This window comes from Pundamilia nyererei, unplaced genomic scaffold, assembly GCF_000239375.1.
Source record: "Pundamilia nyererei isolate P.nyererei 1_Seehausen unplaced genomic scaffold, PunNye1.0 scaffold00009, whole genome shotgun sequence".
Classification (NCBI taxonomy): domain Eukaryota; kingdom Metazoa; phylum Chordata; class Actinopteri; order Cichliformes; family Cichlidae; genus Pundamilia; species Pundamilia nyererei.
The window spans coordinates 3567327-3574850 of record NW_005187410.1 but is presented as its reverse complement, the minus strand read 5'-3'; positions in this window follow the sequence as shown (position 1 = coordinate 3574850).

The following is a 7524-nucleotide window of genomic DNA, read 5'->3' as shown; positions in this document are numbered from 1 at the left end:
ATCTATCTATCTATCTATCTATCTATCTATCTATCTATCTATCTATCTATCTATCTATCTATCTATCTATCTATCTATCTATCTATCTATCTATCGATGGACATAAAACATTACAAAGCAATGTATTTTATACTGTAATCAAATGTCTTCATTATATAATTTAGTAATCACACAACAGTAATTTATTAAGGCATTTTGCCATCTGTATTATATATTGACATCATTCAGTTAAGATAAAAACAAAAAAAAATCAAGCATGCATTTCAAAGCAGGATTGGGCAACAGTTACCTGACCTCATTTGGTATATGTTATAATAACATTAAAGTATCTGAAAAGTGGAAAAACCACCACCATAGGAGTCAAACCCTGTTCTCCTGGGTGAAAATCTTAAGAATTATGTCACTGCTGCTAATATCAGCTTTGTTGGTTTCTAATTGTAAAATTCTTATATTTGTGAGAAAATATGTTCCCCCTGTAATGTAATAGAGAGTGTGCTGTTGCTTCGGACAATTGCTTTACTGTTAAGTGGTTTTTGAGTATTTTCATTGGGAATAAAACGGACAGTGCATGTGTTAAACACAAATCTCATTAGGTAAATGAATAAATACTTAGATAATTGAGAAAACCCAATTATCAACAAACCAGGCCCTTATACATATACACATATACATAAGATCAAGAGAGGCTTACGTTTCAATATTAACAAACAACATATGAAAAAGGCTTTTTAAAGTCTGTATTGATTTAACTGTATAACTGTCACTTGGGTTATCATAAAATGATTGAGCCTTTCAGCACATGTGAAGGCATTAGAAGTAGCTGAGCCTTGTGTTCAGCAAGAGTAAAGGTGAAATGTGCCAATAAATATGTATTACTCTTCTGCTCTCTAATAGGCCATTCATATGTGCACTTGTGTTTAGGCCCTCTCCTCGACAGTGTGCCACATGGCCAGGCTATTTATATCCTCACACTGAGATCTAACATCAGTGACAGCTGTGTAAAGATAACTATCAATCTGTGACTGAAATAAATAAATAAATGAATGAGCATTCAAGTTTCTGTGTAGAGGGATTTGTTTCAGGTCTTTTCTTTATGTTCAGTGTTCATTCTTTACTTCCTTGTGCTTTAAGTAGGAAACATTATCCACTCTGTATGTTTGCAATTTTTCGATACATTTTTTTTTACAACTATCATTTATTAAATTTTTTTTTTTTTAAACCACTGCAAGGATGTACAGTATGAGTTCTGTTCGGATATTACCATACAGTGTATGAAACCATTAGAAGTGGTCGATTTAAAGTTGTGACAGTTCAAGGGAACCGAAAGCCATAACATATTCAGAATGGTCTGGAGCAAGGTCAGTGCTTTAGTACCTCTCCATGTCTATGCGCTGAAGCAGACAAGGATGCAGCACATTTCATCTGGGACCGCCAGGGAAGACAATGTAGAGCCATGACTTGTCTAGACGCCTGGTACTCGTCCTTAGCTCGATGGCTCAGTAACAGCCCTGTGGTGAAATAAATCTGTGACCCAGTCTGCCTATATGCATCAAAGAACTAGCAGATTCGTTGCACTCCAACTAAGCAATGCACTTATCCGCTTTGTAATGCATGCACTTTACATTGCAATATGTATCATTGGCTCAGACTTGCCTGATTGACCTGCATTCCAGAGCCAGCCAGCTCTCTCCTCACCACACCTGGGGCCCAGGGCCGGCGTGTGGCTGTCACCGGCCATCGCTACGCTATGCGATTGATGACAGCTATTCACTGATGAAGCTGTATTCATCATTCCTGTCCAGGGCTGCACTGACCAGATGGACCCTGACCATCCATCCACTGTCAGGGACACATCTGTTCCCGTTGTTGCTTAGAGTACTAACAAGTCACCTGCTCCCTGAAAGGCTGGTGTCAGCCACAGAGGGATGAATGCTGTTACATGTGGCCTGTTAAAGACAGAAAGATTCCCAACACAAAACTTGCAGGTGTCTTTACTCAGCATGATGGTAAATTAAAAATGTGTGCAACAAAGGAATGCTGTTTTAAATTTCTTAAATCATTGCATAGACTTTGTTTCTGCGCCGAGAAGTGGAAAAGCATTTTTCCTTCCCAGAAAGAAAAAAAGTGAAAAGCAAACCTATAATACTTGAGATTCCAGTGACGCATAATCATTTAATATCTTTCCAGAGGGAAAAATGTAACAATTTCCCCCCCTAACCCTTATTGTTTTTGTTTGTTTGTTTGTTTTATTTTTTACCTTATTTTAAATTGTCCACTGCCTGGATACATTCCATTTCAGGTCAAAACAAGTGAACGCACAGCAGCCATGGGCTTGAATAGAAAAAGAAATCCCAATACTCTGTTTGTCTACTTATTACTTTAGCAAATAGAAAAACAATAGTAGTTGCTTTAACCGTTCTACAAATGTGCAATTTCAGTCATTCTGTCTATTTTATTTTTTTATTTCTGTTTCTTAGCATTTCAAATGTTGTCAGCACATTATGTTTCAATACACACTGGTACTATTTCTCTTTTTTAATCATGAAAGGATGCAGTTTAGCTGCTTCTTCTCTTTGTGCGTGCTCAGTGTGTGTGTGCAATGCATATCCTCAAAGGAGAGCTTGTGAATTTGGAAGTAGTGCTGCTGGGCCAGTATCTCAGGATCTTTGAAGTGGTTTGAAGACCTCTTTAGCAGGTCTGAGTTCATTAGAATCCCTGCAAGGAGTCAAAGTGTGCCTAAGGAAGCCCCATAAAGTTCTTCATTGTCTTAAGACTCAGTTGTAATCATCTCACTCAGTGTGACTGACAGAAGAGGTCTCTGGCTTGATTGAAAGTATTGATGTTTTGCAGCTCTAGACAACTGTGAGATGCACAATCACAGCTCTCGCTTTCAAAAAAAAAAAATCTCTTCATCTGCCTTAATCATCTGATCAATAATTAGCGTTAGGACAGTAGGAGCTTTAGCCACGTGTTAGGTTAGAGCGCTTTGAGCTGTCTGCTGCCTCTCCTCTGTTTCCCACAGGAAAAGAATCTGCTGAGTAAAGCTGATCTGGTGGACTGGGGCAGTCAGGGCAGAGTGGAAGCCCAAACAGTAATGACTTTCAAATTCATAAGCTCCACCCAGCCAGCTCTGTCCATCCCCCTTCAGAGTCGTGCAAGATCGGCAAGATTTCTGTCACCTTCAGCGATGGCAAACAGCCAAGTTCTCTTGGAACTAAAATCCATTCCCACAGCATTCTGTTGTAGCAGCATGAACTTGTTAATCTTCTGATAATTGCAGCTTTAAAGGAATATCACAACTCAGGTGGTGGGAAAACTATCGGTGTACTTGATCACAGTGTGTCACGTTGACGAACATCTCCCCATGTCTAATAACCAAAAGTTTTATATTATATATTTAGTAAGTGATATTTTATGGAATGTAGACAATTATATGTTGGCTGCAGTACTGCAGTTTGGCTTGGTTACAGTAGCTCAGTTAATAGTTTCTACAGCTGTACATCCTTGTTAAATCCATTTAAAATCCATTTTCAATGGTTAAACATAAATGAGTATCTCGCTCTCTCACCAGAACCAGAACAGTGTGTGTTTGGTGCCCTTCAAGTAGGAGTAAGGTACTATGTGGTGACACTACATGCCAGATTCCAGAGCCCCAAAGAGGAAATCTGGAAACCATGACCACTCTCCTTCTGCTGCCAAAGGCTTGATTTGAATAATCAATTCTATCACTGTACAAAATGGTAAATGCTGAATTAGTCAATAATGAGTACAGCCTGTTCTTGAACCAGTCCTTCACATTTTGATGGCTCTGGGCCAGGAAAACTATTTCGAGAGCGGCACAAACACTTTGTTGGTCTAGAACCAAGAACCACTTATGTCAGGGACTGGGAGCGGGATTGTCTTGTTTAAATATCACCAGTCGGTGTTTATGCAAATGGAAGGCACCCTTTGCAACAGCGTTTATAAATGCCAACTGGTGATATTAAAACATTTAACAGAAGGGAAAATAAAATAAACTAAAGTGGGCTTCAATAACCTAACGAGCTTTCAAATACACATATAGGGTGAAATAATGATGTGCTTTCATGGTGGCTCTCTAGTAAATGGAGAATGAGCCCGTTCAACTCCAAACTGGTACTAGTATCACTCCAGAGCACGTGTTTCTTATTCGTAGTATGTTTTTGTCAGGGATCAGTGTGTTGGCCTCAGGACATAGCAAACTACCAACAAGAAAATTTATGATGCATCTCTACAAATTGAACACAACAATAAATTACAACTACAAGAAAGTAAAATTGTCTGTAAAATGGTTTTTAGTATTATTATTTACTATACAATGGAGTTGTCTGGGAAGAAATATCTCCCAGTTGCCACTTCAGCCTTTTGTTGATCTGGATGCTGAGACGACTGGGCGTTCACATCAAGAAGCTGTGTAGATAAAGGTGACGAGCAGGTTCTATTTCCTAAAGAGATCATTCAGTGTGTGCAGCAAAATGTTGATTTTCCATCACTCAGTTGTGGCGAGCGGCGTGTGCTGGGGTCTGTTGGGGGAGTAGCATCTGACCTGGTGACACCAACAGACTGAATAAACTAATGAGTGAGGCAGCTCTTTGATTGCAAACTGGACACTTTTGAAGCTGTGGTGGAGAGAAAGTCGCTGAAAATATTGTTATTTATCATAGATAAAGTGACCATCCTCTGCACAACTGACTGGACAGGCAGCGGAGCACCCTTTCACTCATTCAGCTGTGCAGCCACGAGAAGTGATACAGGGAATCATGGAGGGTCTTTACCTTACATTATAAAGCACCTTGAGACGATGTTGTTGTGATTTGGTGGTTTATAAATAAAAACTGGATGAAATTGAGTTATAAAACTGATGTTCTTTTTTTCTTTCTTTCTTTTTTTTTTAAAGTTTGGTTGTGTGTCATTTCACAACTATTTACCTGAAAGTAAATGCACGATTCCTTATGTCGAGATTTTAAACATGAGGCCAGAGATGTAAAACATTTTGAAGTATTTTCGCTACAAGAATCTTGATGGTAATGGATATCAGTGTGTATGATGATGAGTTGAAGCATTCTTGATCATACACACATTTGGAGTGGCAAATAATTACAGGGACATGTAGGGTTAATTCTGATTATTCTGCTTGTATTTTTTCTATCCGCCATTTTGGTCAGCATTTGTTATGTACCTCCCTTTCATCAAAAACCATTTGATTATTGTTTTGTAATTAATAAAGTATAGTGAGGTACGAGCCATTGAATGCCAAGCTCGTCTCTCTTCTGACCAACCTCCTTGCGTTTGTGTTGATTACAACTCGGTGATGCTGACCCACTGTACAGACAAACTCATCAGCTAATTGCTAAGGGTATATAGAAAGGTCACTGAACAATTAAGGGAAATTGAACCTGCAGGGAACTGTGACTACACACAGCTGATAAGGGAAAAAAGTCAAAAGACAAAGGCTGACTCGTCTTAAGCGAGAAAAATAAAAACTGCAGTATCTTAAGAATTGAATGAAATCAAAAAAGAGACAACTACAGTGACACAAATCACAAATAATTTTTAAAGCAATCACATTGGTTTTACCCCATGAGTCTTTTGACATTTAAAGCTACAGTTTCCTTAAGGTAATTCTTGGACAATGAATATATAATGACAAAAAAGAGAGCTGGCTTCCTTAAAATCTGTGGTCACACCTGTCCTCTCAAAATAGATTTGTAAGGTGTGTTTGGATCTATTGACTCTATTAATCGCTTGTTAATCATTATCTGTTCTGCATTATGTAAACATGTCATTCTGATGCATATACCCAGATCGTTGATCGCTTTACTAAAGGGCTTTTTTCATCACCAAGTATAAAGAAGAGTGCAAATGGAAAAAAAATTCTCTCTTTTAAACCAACCTTGAGACTTTTCCACATACAGGATTTGTCTCCAACAATCAACTGCAATGAATTTTGCCCAAAATGTGTTCTTCTGTTCGTTAGCATGCTGTGTTGTTAATGAAAGGAAAACGAAAGACCCCCAAAATAAAGGAAACATATTTTTTAAAATTATTATTTTTTTCATTGTGCTTATATTATTTACGTGATCAGCAAGGTCTGCCATTGAAACATATGGTGCATCCTATTCTTACTCTTTGTTGTTGTTGCAGTAATAATGTTATTGTAATAGTTAACCTTTGGACCTTACAAGTAGCAAGAATTAAAGGCAAAGAAACCTGTATTTTCTCTCACCTCAAGGACTAAAGAAAAAATGTATTTTTTTTTTGTGATTTTCAACTAGGAAGCATTTAGCAAGGTATGTCTGTGTTTGCATAAATGTAAAGTTACAGTTGTACTAGATTTTGCTGGAGATATTCTAGTGGCATTCCACTTGTTGAGTCTATAATTGTTCTACCTAAAAAGCAGCCAAGAGCAGGAATAGGAGAACAGATAATGGCTTTCAAAAATTGTCATGGTCTTGGGTCCAGTGCTTAAGGTTTTGTATTGGCCCTTTAATTATTATCATTATTATTATTATTTCAGTCTTTAGATTTGGTTAATTTTGTACTTTTTATGCGCTGAGATTTTCTATTCAGTTTTTAAAGTACTGATGAAATAAAGAGTCTTGTAGTAAATGTGCACAGGAAATCATAGGAATGTGTTGAGTTAGATACTACAGAAAATCTTTTGATAAGGGCTTGGTTACAGAATGATGGTGCTTTTGTTTAAATAAGGGTGATAATGTAATCTCATGTTGTTTGACTCATATAGCTATTAATGACAACCGCAGTCTTTCCTTCCACCAGAGGAAAAAAAGGCTGCCCCTCCAAGAAAACGACAGCATCAGTAATTTCATTCTGTGCTCAGGATAACATATTGTTACGGTCGAGTTCAGCCAGTGCAGTGAAGAGGAATTATGATGGAGAAAATCTTATGATGTTAAACTAAACCTAATCTAAACAAATATAAATCTAAATAATCTCCCATCTCATGCATGTGTTTGATGCGTTGCATCAAAATGTTGTGGAAATTGAATTAAATGCTGCAGTTGAATATAAATGTAATGTGAATTTGTGAAGGGTCTTTGCATCCCTGTATCCCTGTATCAGTGTCTGTGTGTGAGTGTGCGTACATGTGTGAAGAGCAATTCAGAGCATGAGCTTGAATATATGTTTGTATGTGTATATGTGTTTTCGTGCACGGAAGTGCTTGTTGATGTCTATTCTGTGCTCTTCTGCTCATGCACAGGCACTCAAGAGATGCCTGCACTAATGGAGGCTGAAGCTGTCGTAGCTGTATTGATTGCTCAGACCTGCAGATTATTGCTCTGAAGAGTGACCAACAACAATCCACTGAGGTAAAAACTTCTCTAACCAACAGGAGTCGGGCTGCTCTACCCTGAGAAGCAACATGTTTAATTGTTTGTGGTGTTCTCCGGCCCCTACTGCTCAGGGCCCTGAGGGAGGAAGGCAAGTCCAGGGCCTGACCTTTCCCTTCCATAGCCAGCCTCATTCACACATAGACTGGGAAAT